At 44.9% G+C, this 12,534-nt stretch overlaps 1 protein-coding gene across 1 annotated transcript in view; it reads left to right on the forward strand.

The window, feature by feature from the left end:
- Positions 1–12,534, forward strand: part of USP9X (ubiquitin specific peptidase 9 X-linked) — a gene marked incomplete in the record, with an annotated part of 1,177,890 nt that overhangs the window by 42,474 nt on the left and 1,122,882 nt on the right.

The raw sequence follows: 12,534 nt of genomic DNA on the forward strand, positions 1-12,534 counted from the left end.
CTAAGCGTACCACTATCCCGGTGGAGGATAGCTGTGCTTTTTCAGATCCAATGGATAAAAAGTTAGAGGGTTACCTTAAGAAAATGTTTGTTCAACAAGGTTTTATATTGCAACCCCTTGCATGCATTGCGCCGATCACGGCTGCAGCGGCATTCTGGATTGAGTCTCTGGAAGAGAACATTGGTTCAGCTACTCTGGACGACATTACGGACAGGCTTAGAGTCCTTAAACTAGCTAATTCATTCATTTTGGAGGCCGTAGTACATCTTACTAAACTTACGGCGAAGAATTCAGGATTCGCCATTCAGGCACGCAGGGCGCTGTGGCTAAAATCCTGGTCAGCTGATGTTACTTCTAAGTCTAAATTGCTTAATATACCTTTCAAAGGGCAGACCTTATTCGGGCCCGGGTTGAAAGAGATTATCGCTGACATTACAGGAGGTAAAGGCCATGCCCTGCCTCAGGACAAAGCCAAGACTAGACAGTCTAGTTTTCGTTCCTTTCGTAATTTCAAAGCAGGAGCAGCATCAACTTCCTCTGCACCAAAACAGGAAGGAGCTGTTGCTCGCTACAGACAAGGCTGGAAACCTAACCAGTCCTGGAACAAGGGCAAGCAGACTAGGAAACCTGCTGCTGCCCCCAAAACAGCATGAATTGAGGGCCCCCGATCCGGGATCGGATCTAGTGGGGGGCAGACTTTCTCTCTTCGCCCAGGCTTGGGCAAGAGATGTTCAGGATCCCTGGGCGCTAGAGATAATATCTCAGGGATACCTTCTGGACTTCAAATACTCTCCTCCAAGAGAGAGATTTCATCTGTCAAGATTGTCAACAATCCAGACAAAGAAAGAGGCTTTTCTACGCTGCGTACAAGAGCTCTTGTTAATGGGAGTAATCCATCCAGTTCCACGATCGGAACAGGGACAGGGGTTTTACTCAAATCTGTTTGTGGTTCCCAAAAAAGAGGGAACTTTCAGACCAATCCTGGACTTAAAGATCCTAAACAAATTCCTAAGAGTTCCATCGTTCAAGATGGAGACTATTCGGACAATTTTACCTATGATCCAAGAGGGTCAGTACATGACCACTGTAGATTTAAAAGATGCTTACCTGCACATACCGATTCACAAAGATCATTACCGGTACCTAAGGTTTGCCTTCCTAGACAGGCATTACCAGTTTGTGGCTCTTCCATTCGGATTGGCTACAGCGCCAAGAATCTTCACAAAGGTTCTGGGTGCTCTTCTGGCGGTACTAAGACCGCGGGGAATCTCGGTAGCTCCATACCTAGACGACATTCTGATACAAGCTTCAAGCTTTCAAACTGCCAAATCTCATACAGAGTTAGTGCTGGCATTTCTAAGGTCACATGGATGGAAGGTGAACGAAAAGAAAAGTTCACTCGTTCCACTCACAAGAGTTCCCTTCCTGGGGACTCTTATAGATTCTGTAGAAATGAAGATTTACCTGACAGAGGACAGGCTATCAAGACTTCAAAGTGCTTGCCGCACTCTTCATTCCATTCAACACCCGTCAGTGGCTCAATGTATGGAGGTAATCGGCTTAATGGTAGCGGCAATGGACATGGTACCCTTTGCACGCTTACACCTCAGACCACTGCAACTGTGCATGCTAGGTCAGTGGAATGGGGATTACTCAGACTTATCCCCTTCTCTGAATCTGGATCAAGAGACCAGAAATTCTCTTCTATGGTGGCTTTCTCGGCCACACCTGTCCAGGGGGATGCCATTCAGCAGACCAGACTGGACAATTGTAACAACAGACGCCAGCCTTCTAGGTTGGGGTGCCGTCTGGAATTCCCTGAAGGCTCAGGGACTATGGAGTCAGGAGGAGAGTCTCCTGCCAATAAACATTCTGGAATTGAGAGCAGTTCTCAATGCCCTCCTGGCTTGGCCCCAGTTGACAACTCGGGGGTTCATCAGGTTTCAGTCGGACAACATCACGACTGTAGCTTACATCAACCATCAGGGAGGGACAAGAAGCTCCCTAGCTATGATGGAAGTATCAAAGATAATTCGCTGGGCAGAGTCTCACTCTTGCCACCTGTCAGCAATCCACATCCCGGGAGTGGAGAACTGGGAGGCGGATTTCTTAAGTCGTCAGGCTTTTCATCCGGGGGAGTGGGAACTTCATCCGGAGGTCTTTGCCCAAATACTTCGACGTTGGGGCAAACCAGAGATAGATCTCATGGCGTCTCGACAGAACGCCAAGCTTCCTCGTTACGGGTCCAGATCCAGGGATCCAGGAGCAGTCCTGATAGATGCTCTGACAGCACCTTGGGACTTCAGGATGGCTTACGTGTTTCCACCCTTCCCGTTGCTTCCTCGATTGATAGCCAGAATCAAACAAGAGAGAGCATCAGTGATTCTAATAGCACCTGCGTGGCCACGCAGGACTTGGTATGCAGACCTGGTGGACATGTCATCCTGTCCGCCTTGGTCTCTACCTCTGAAACAGGACCTTCTGATACAGGGTCCCTTCAAACATCAAAATCTAACTTCTCTGAAGTTGACTGCTTGGAAATTGAACGCTTAATTTTATCAAGACGTGGGTTTTCTGAGTCAGTTATTAGTACCTTAATACAGACTAGGAAACCTGTTACCAGAAAGATTTACCATAAGATATGGCGTAAATACCTACATTGGTGTGAATCCAAAGGTTACTCTTGGAGTAAGGTTAGGATTCCTAGGATATTGTCTTTTCTACAAGAAGGTTTAGAAAAGGGTTTATCTGCTAGTTCATTAAAGGGACAGATCTCAGCTCTGTCCATTCTGTTACACAAACGTCTGTCAGAAGTTCCTGACGTCCAGGCTTTTTGTCAGGCTTTGGCCAGGATTAAGCCTGTGTTTAAAACTGTTGCTCCACCATGGAGTTTAAACCTTGTTCTTAATGTTTTACAGGGCGTTCCGTTTGAACCCCTTCATTCCATTGATATAAAGTTGTTATCTTGGAAAGTTCTATTTTTAATGGCTATTTCCTCGGCTCGAAGAGTCTCTGAATTATCAGCCTTACATTGTGATTCTCCTTATTTGATTTTTCATTCGGATAAGGTAGTCCTGCGTACTAAACCTGGGTTCTTACCTAAGGTAGTTACTAACAGGAATATCAATCAAGAGATTGTTGTTCCTTCTTTATGCCCAAATCCTTCTTCAAAGAAGGAACGTCTACTGCACAACCTGGATGTAGTCCGGGCTCTAAAATTTTACTTGCAGGCAACTAAGGAATTCCGACAAACGTCTTCTCTGTTTGTCATTTACTCTGGGCAGAGGAGAGGTCAAAAAGCTTCCGCTACCTCTCTTTCTTTTTGGCTTCGTAGCATAATTCGTTTAGCTTATGAGACTGCTGGACAGCAGCCCCCTGAAAGAATTACAGCTCATTCTACTAGAGCTGTGGCTTCCACTTGGGCCTTCAAGAATGAGGCCTCTGTTGAACAGATTTGCAAGGCTGCAACTTGGTCTTCGCTTCATACTTTTTCCAAATTTTTCAAATTTGACACCTTTGCTTCATCGGAGGCTATTTTTGGGAGAAAGGTTCTTCAGGCAGTGGTTCCTTCTGTATAAAGAGTCTGCCTATCCCTCCCGTCATCCGTGTACTTTTGCTTTGGTATTGGTATCCCAGAAGTAATGATGACCCGTGGACTGATCACACTTAACAGAAGAAAACATAATTTATGCTTACCTGATAAATTCCTTTCTTCTGTAGTGTGATCAGTCCACGGCCCGCCCTGTTTTTAAGGCAGGTAAATATTTTTTAATTTATACTCCAGTCACCACTTCACCCTTGGCTTTTCCTTTCTCGTTGGTCCTTGGTCGAATGACTGGGAGTGACGTAGAGGGGAGGAGCTATATGCAGCTCTGCTGGGTGAATCCTCTTGCACTTCCTGTAGGGGAGCAGTTAATATCCCAGAAGTAATGATGACCCGTGGACTGATCACACTACAGAAGAAAGGAATTTATCAGGTAAGCATAAATTATGTTTTCTTCTGCTCGGAGAGTGTCAGAGTTCTCGGCATTACAGTATGAGTCTCCTTTTCTTATTTCTCCTACATTGGTGTGTCCGGTCCACGGCTTCATCCTTACTTGTGGGAATATTCTCTTCCCCTACAGGAAATGGCAAAGGGAGCACACAGCAAAAGCTGTCCATATAGTCCCCCCTCTGGCTCCGCCCCCCAGTCATTCTCTTTGCCTGCTCTGAACAAGTAGCATCTCCACGGGGATGGTAAAGAGTATGTGGTGTTGTAGTTTTATTTCTTCTATCAAGAGTTTATTTTAAAATAGTGCCGGTTTGTACTATTTACTCTACAACAGAAAGTGATGAAGAGTTCTGTTAAAAGAGTATGATTTTAGCAACAGTAACTAAAATCCATTGCTGTTCCCACGCAGGACTGTTGAAACCAGAGAACTTGGGGGGAACAGTTTGCAGACTTTTCTGCTCCAGGTATGACTAGTCTCTTTTCTAACAAGACATAGTAATGCTAGAAGACTGCCATTTTCTTAGATTCATAACAGAATGAAGGCTTATAAATGGGCTCTATACTGGTTGACACTATTGTGGGCTAAATCGATTGATTTTATATAATATTTATGACTTTTGGAGTGTTTTGTGACTTTGAAACACTTTTGGGAACGTTTTTATTACGCCTGGCAGTTGTTTAGACACCTAATCTAGTCAGGAAGGCCCCTTCACTCTGGTATGCAGAGGGAGCAGGCCTCGTTTTCGCACCTCAGTTGCGCAGTTACTTTTGGAAGCAGTGCATGCAGCTTCATGTGAGAGGGTCCTGTGGCCATAAAAACGATTTCAATAAGGCTTATTTCTGTGGTGAATAACCCCCAAGGAAGGTAAAAGCTGCAGCAAAGGCTGTGGCAGGGACTGTAGTGGGTTTAAACTGGTAAATTGAACAATTAGCTCTGGTTTGCTCATTTAAGGGGTTAGAGACTTGAAATTTGGTGTGCAATACTTAAAAAGCATTAAGACACTAGGGTGCAAATTTTGTAAAGATCGGATATTTCCTTCATAGTTTTTCAAACATTCAGAAATAAAGTGTGCTCTTTTTATTATTTAAAGAGACAGTAACGGTTTTGTTTAAAAACGGTTTTATTGCATTAATAGTCTGCTAAAGTCTGTCTAACATGTCTATACCTTCAGATAGCATATGTTCTGTGTGTATGGAGGCCAAGGTGGTTCCCCCTTTAAATGTATGTTCAAATTGTGCCATGGCGTCCAAACAAAGTAAGGACAGTACTGTCACATTTAATAAGGTTGCCCAAGATGATTCTTCAAATGAAGGTAGTGGGGATAGTTCATCATCCTCTCCTTCTGTGTCAACACCAGTTTTGCCCGCGCAGGCGACACCTTGTACATCTAGCGCGCCAATGCTTGTTACTATGCAGCAATTAACTGCAGTAATGGATAATTATATAGCAAATCTTTTATCCAAACTGCCAGCATTTCCCAGAAAGCGTGATTGCTGAGTTTTAAATACAGAGGATGAGCAAGTGGGCGCTGACGATAATTTATCTGTTATACCCTCACACCAGTCTGAATTGGCAGTGAGGGAGGGTCTGTCTGAGGGAGAAATTTCTGATTCAGGAAAAGTTTCTCAGCAGGCAGAACCTGATATCGTGGCATTTAAATTTAAGTTAGAACATCTCCGCGCCCTGCTTAAGGAGGTGCTAACTACTCTTGATGATTGTGACTCTTTGGTGATTCCAGAGAAATTGTGCAAAATGGACAAATTCCTAGAGGTCCCTGTGCACGCTGATGCCTTTTCGATACCCAAGACGGTGGCGGACATAGTGACTAAGGAGTGGGAGAAGCCAGGTATACCTTTTGTCCCACCTCCTATATTTAAGAAAATGTTCCCCATTGTAGACCCCAGAAGGGACGCATGGCAAACAGTCCCTAACGTTGAGGGGGCAGTTTCTACGTTGGCCAAGGGCACAACTATTCCCATTGAGGACAGTTGTGCTTTCAAAGATCCTATGGATAAAAAAATTGGAAGGGTTGCTTAAAAAGATATTTGTTCAGCAAGGTTTCCTTCTCCAACCAATTTCGTGCATTATTCCTGTCACCACGGCGGCGTCTTTTTGGTTCGAGGAACTAGAAAATTCGCTCCATAAGGAGACTCCATATGAGGAAGTCATGGACAGAATTCACGCACTAAAGTTGGCTAATTCCTTTATTTTAGATGCCGCTTTTCAATTGGCTAAATTAGCGGCGAAAAATTCAGGTTTTGCAATAGTGGCGCGCAGAGCGCTTTGGCTAAAATCTTGGTCGGCGGATGTGTTGTCCAAGACAAAACTGCTTAATATTCCTTTTAAAGGTAAGACCCTTTTCGGGCCAGAATTGAAGGAGATTATTTCAGACATCACTGGGGGAAAGGGCCATGCCCTCCCACAGGATAGGCCTTTCAAGGCTAAGAACAAAACAGAATTTATGTTTACCTGATAAATTACTTTCTCCAACGGTGTGTCCGGTCCACGGCGTCATCCTTACTTGTGGGATATTCTCTTCCCCAACAGGAAATGGCAAAGAGCCCAGCAAAGCTGGTCACATGATCCCTCCTAGGCTCCGCCTACCCCAGTCATTCGACCGACGTTAAGGAGGAATATTTGCATAGGAGAAACCATATGGTACCGTGGTGACTGTAGTTAAAGAAAATAAATTATCAGACCTGATTAAAAAAACCAGGGCGGGCCGTGGACCGGACACACCGTTGGAGAAAGTAATTTATCAGGTAAACATAAATTCTGTTTTCTCCAACATAGGTGTGTCCGGTCCACGGCGTCATCCTTACTTGTGGGAACCAATACCAAAGCTTTAGGACACGGATGAAGGGAGGGAGCAAATCAGGTCACCTAAATGGAAGGCACCACGGTTTGCAAAACCTTTCTCCCAAAAATAGCCTCAGAAGAAGCAAAAGTATCAAACTTGTAAAATTTGGTAAAAGTGTGCAGTGAAGACCAAGTCGCTGCCCTACATATCTGATCAACAGAAGCCTCGTTCTTGAAGGCCCATGTGGAAGCCACAGCCCTAGTGGAATGAGCTGTGATTCTTTCGGGAGGCTGCCGTCCGGCAGTCTCGTAAGCCAATCTGATGATGCTTTTAATCCAAAAAGAGAGAGAGGTAGAAGTTGCTTTTTGACCTCTCCTTTTACCGGAATAAACAACAAACAAGGAAGATGTTTGTCTAAAATCCTTTGTAGCATCTAAATAGAATTTTAGAGCGCGAACAACATCCAAATTGTGCAACAAACGTTCCTTCTTTGAAACTGGTTTCGGACACAGAGAAGGTACGATAATCTCCTGGTTAATGTTTTTGTTAAAAACAACTTTTGGAAGAAAACCAGGTTTAGTACGTAAAACCACCTTATCTGCATGGAACACCAGATAAGGAGGAGAACACTGCAGAGCAGATAATTCTGAAACTCTTCTAGCAGAAGAAATTGCAACTAAAAACAAAACTTTCCAAGATAATAACTTAATATCAACGGAATGTAAGGGTTCAAACGGAACCCCCTGAAGAACTGAAAGAACTAAATTGAGACTCCAAGGAGGAGTCAAAGGTTTGTAAACAGGCTTAATTCTAACCAGAGCCTGAACAAAGGCTTGAACATCTGGCACAGCTGCCAGCTTTTTGTGAAGTAACACAGACAAGGCAGAAATCTGTCCCTTCAGGGAACTTGCAGATAATCCTTTTTCCAATCCTTCTTGAAGGAAGGATAGAATCTTAGGAATCTTAACCTTGTCCCAAGGGAATCCTTTAGATTCACACCAACAGATATATTTTTTCCAAATTTTGTGGTAAATCTTTCTAGTTACAGGCTTTCTGGCCTGAACAAGAGTATCGATAACAGAATCTGAGAACCCTCGCTTCGATAAGATCAAGCGTTCAATCTCCAAGCAGTCAGCTGGAGTGAAACCAGGTTCGGATGTTCGAACGGACCCTGAACAAGAAGGTCTCGTCTCAAAGGTAGCTTCCAAGGTGGAGCCGATGACATATTCACCAGATCTGCATACCAAGTCCTGCGTGGCCACGCAGGAGCTATCAAGATCACCGACGCCCTCTCCTGATTGATGCTGGCTACCAGCCTGGGGATGAGAGGAAACGGCGGGAACACATAAGCTAGTTTGAAGGTCCAAGGTGCTACTTGTGCATCCACTAGAGCCGCCTTGGGATCCCTGGATCTGGACCCGTAGCAAGGAACTTTGAAGTTCTGACGAGAGGCCATCAGATCCATGTCTGGAATGCCCCACAGCTGAGTGACTTGGGCAAAGATTTCCGGATGGAGTTCCCACTCCCCCGGATGCAATGTCTGACGACTCAGAAAATCCGCTTCCCAATTTTCCACTCCTGGGATGTGGATAGCGGACAGGTGGCAGGAGTGAGACTCCGCCCATAGAATGATTTTGGTCACTTCTTCCATCGCTAGGGAACTCCTTGTTCCCCCCTGATGGTTGATGTACGCAACAGTTGTCATGTTGTCTGATTGAAACCGTATGAACTTGGCCCTCGCTAGCTGAGGCCAAGCCTTGAGAGCATTGAATATCGCTCTCAGTTCCAGAATATTTATCGGTAGAAGAGATTCTTCCCGAGACCAAAGACCCTGAGCTTTCAGGGATCCCCAGACCGCGCCCCAGCCCACCAGACTGGCGTCGGTCGTGACAATGACCCACTCTGGTCTGCGGAATGTCGTCCCTTGTGACAGGTTGTCCAGGGACAGCCACCAACGGAGTGAGTCTCTGGTCCTCTGATTTACTTGTATCTTCGGAGACAAGTCTGTATAATCCCCATTCCACTGACTGAGCATGCACAGTTGTAATGGTCTTAGATGAATGCGCGCAAAAGGAACTATGTCCATTGCCGCTACCATCAACCCGATCACTTCCATGCACTGAGCTATGGAAGGAAGAGGAACGGAATGAAGTATCCGACAAGAGTCTAGAAGCTTTGTTTTTCTGGCCTCTGTCAGAAATATCCTCATTTCTAAGGAGTCTATTATTGTTCCCAAGAAGGGAACCCTTGTTGACGGAGAGAGAGAACTCTTTTCCACGTTCACTTTCCATCCGTGAGATCTGAGAAAGGCCAGGACTATGTCCGTGTGAGCCTTTGCTTGAGGAAGGGACGACGCTTGAATCAGAATGTCGTCCAAGTAAGGTACTACAGCAATGCCCCTTGGTCTTAGCACAGCTAGAAGGGACCCTAGTACCTTTGTGAAAATCCTTGGAGCAGTGGCTAATCCGAAAGGAAGCGCCACGAACTGGTAATGCTTGTCCAGGAATGCGAACCTTAGGAACCGATGATGTTCCTTGTGGATAGGAATATGTAGATACGCATCCTTTAAATCCACCGTGGTCATGAATTGACCTTCCTGGATGGAAGGAAGAATAGTTCGAATGGTTTCCATCTTGAACGATGGAACCTTGAGAAACTTGTTTAAGATCTTGAGATCTAAGATTGGTCTGAACGTTCCCTCTTTTTTGGGAACGATGAACAGATTGGAGTAGAACCCCATCCCTTGTTCTCTTAATGGAACAGGATGAATCACTCCCATTTTTAACAGGTCTTCTACACAATGTAAGAATGCCTGTCTTTTTATGTGGTCTGAAGACAACTGAGACCTGTGGAACCTCCCCCTTGGGGGAAGCCCCTTGAATTCCAGAAGATAACCTTGGGAGACTATTTCTAGCGCCCAAGGATCCAGAACATCTCTTGCCCAAGCCTGAGCGAAGAGAGAGAGTCTGCCCCCCACTAGATCCGGTCCCGGATCGGGGGCCAACAATTCATGCTGTCTTGGTAGCAGTGGCAGGTTTCTTGGCCTGCTTTCCCTTGTTCCAGCCTTGCATTGGTCTCCAAGCTGGCTTGGCTTGAGAAGTATTACCCTCTTGCTTAGAGGACGTAGCACTTTGGGCTGGTCCGTTTCTACGAAAGGGGCGAAAATTAGGTTTATTTTTTGCCTTGAAAGGCCGATCCTGAGGAAGGGCGTGGCCCTTACCCCCAGTGATATCAGAGATAATCTCTTTCAAGTCAGGGCCAAACAGCGTTTTCCCCTTGAAAGGAATGTTAAGTAGCTTGTTCTTGGAAGACGCATCAGCCGACCAAGATTTCAACCAAAGCGCTCTGCGCGCCACAATAGCAAACCCAGAATTCTTAGCCGCTAACCTAGCCAATTGCAAAGTGGCGTCTAGGGTAAAAGAATTAGCCAATTTGAGAGCATTGATTCTGTCCATAATCTCCTCATAAGGAGGAGAATCACTATCGACCGCCTTTATCAGCTCATCGAACCAGAAACATGCGGCTGTAGCGACAGGGACAACGCATTAAATTGGTTGTAGAAGGTAACCCTGCTGAACAAACATCTTTTTAAGCAAACCTTCTAATTTTTTATCCATAGGATCTTTGAAAGCACAACTATCCTCTATGGGTATAGTGGTGCGTTTGTTTAAAGTGGAAACCGCTCCCTCGACCTTGGGGACTGTCTGCCATAAGTCCTTTCTGGGGTCGACCATAGGAAACAATTTTTTAAATATGGGGGGAGGGACGAAAGGAATACCGGGCCTTTCCCATTCTTTATTAACAATGTCCGCCACCCGCTTGGGTATAGGAAAAGCTTCTGGGAGCCCCGGCACCTCTAGGAACTTGTCCATTTTACATAGTTTCTCTGGGATGACCAACTTGTCACAATCATCCAGAGTGGATAATACCTCCTTAAGCAGAATGCGGAGATGTTCCAACTTAAATTTAAATGTAATCACATCAGGTTCAGCTTGTTGAGAAATGTTCCCTGAATCAGTAATTTCTCCCTCAGACAAAACCTCCCTGGCCCCATCAGACTGGGTTAGGGGCCCTTCAGAAACATTATTATCAGCGTCGTCATGCTCTACAGTATCTAAAACAGAGCAGTCGCGCTTACGCTGATAAGTGTTCATTTTGGCTAAAATGTTTTTGACAGAATTATCCATTACAGCCGTTAATTGTTGCATAGTAAGGAGTATTGGCGCGCTAGATGTACTAGGGGCCTCCTGAGTGGGCAAGACTCGTGTAGACGAAGGAGGGAATGATGCAGTACCATGCTTACTCCCCTCACTTGAGGAATCATCTTGGGCATCATTGTCATTGTCACATAAATCACATTTATTTAAATGAATAGGAATTCTGGCTTCCCCACATTCAGAACACAGTCTATCTGGTAGTTCAGACATGTTAAACAGGCATAAACTTGATAACAAAGTACAAAAAAACGTTTTAAAATAAAACCGTTACTGTCACTTTAAATTTTAAACTGAACACACTTTATTACTGCAATTGCGAAAAAACATGAAGGAATTGTTCAAAATTCACCAAATTTTCACCACAGTGTCTTAAAGCCTTAAAAGTATTGCACACCAAATTTGGAAGCTTTAACCCTTAAAATAACGGAACCGGAGCCGTTCTGAACTTTAACCCCTTTACAGTCCCTGGTCTCTGCTTTGCTGAGACCCAACCAAGCCCAAAGGGGAATACGATACCAAATGACGCCTTCAGAGAGTCTTTTCTAAGTATCAGAGCTCCTCTCACATGCGACTGCATGCCATGCCTCTCAAAAACAAGTGCGCAACACCGGCGCGAAAATGAGGCTCTGCCTATGCTTTGGGAAAGCCCCTAAAGAATAAGGTGTCTAAAACAGTGCCTGCCGATATTATTATATCAAAATACCCAAATAAAATGATTCCTCAAGGCTAAATATGTGTTAATAATGAATCGATTTAGCCCAGAAAAAGTCTACAGTCTTAATAAGCCCTTGTGAAGCCCTTATTTATGATCGTAATAAACATGGCTTACCGGATCCCATAGGGAAAATGACAGCTTCCAGCATTACATCGTCTTGTTAGAATGTGTCATACCTCAAGCAGCAAGAGACTGCTCACTGTTCCCCCAACTGAAGTTAATTGCTCTCAACAGTCCTGTGTGGAACAGCCATGGATTTTAGTGACGGTTGCTAAAATCATTTTCCTCATACAAACAGAAATCTTCATCTCTTTTCTGTTTCTGAGTAAATAGTACATACCAGCACTATTTCAAAATAACAAACTCTTGATTGAATAATAAAAACTACAGTTAAACACTAAAAAACTCTAAGCCATCTCCGTGGAGATGTTGCCTGTACAACGGCAAAGAGAATGACTGGGGTAGGCGGAGCCTAGGAGGGATCATGTGACCAGCTTTGCTGGGCTCTTTGCCATTTCCTGTTGGGGAAGAGAATATCCCACAAGTAAGGATGACGCCGTGGACCGGACACACCTATGTTGGAGAAATCTAATTTTCGTTCCTTTCGCAATTTTAGTCTCCTAACTCTGCAGCCTCTAGACAAGAGGGTAACGCTTCCCAGCCTAAACCAGCATGGAAACCAATGCAAGGCTAGAATAAGGGAAAACAGGCCAAGAAGCCTGCTGCTGCTACCAAGACAGTATGAAGGGGTAGCCCCCGATCCGGGACCGGATCTAGTAGGGGGCAGACTGTCTCTCTTTGCTCAGGCTT

This window comes from Bombina bombina, chromosome 3, assembly GCF_027579735.1.
Source record: "Bombina bombina isolate aBomBom1 chromosome 3, aBomBom1.pri, whole genome shotgun sequence".
NCBI classification, from domain to species: domain Eukaryota; kingdom Metazoa; phylum Chordata; class Amphibia; order Anura; family Bombinatoridae; genus Bombina; species Bombina bombina.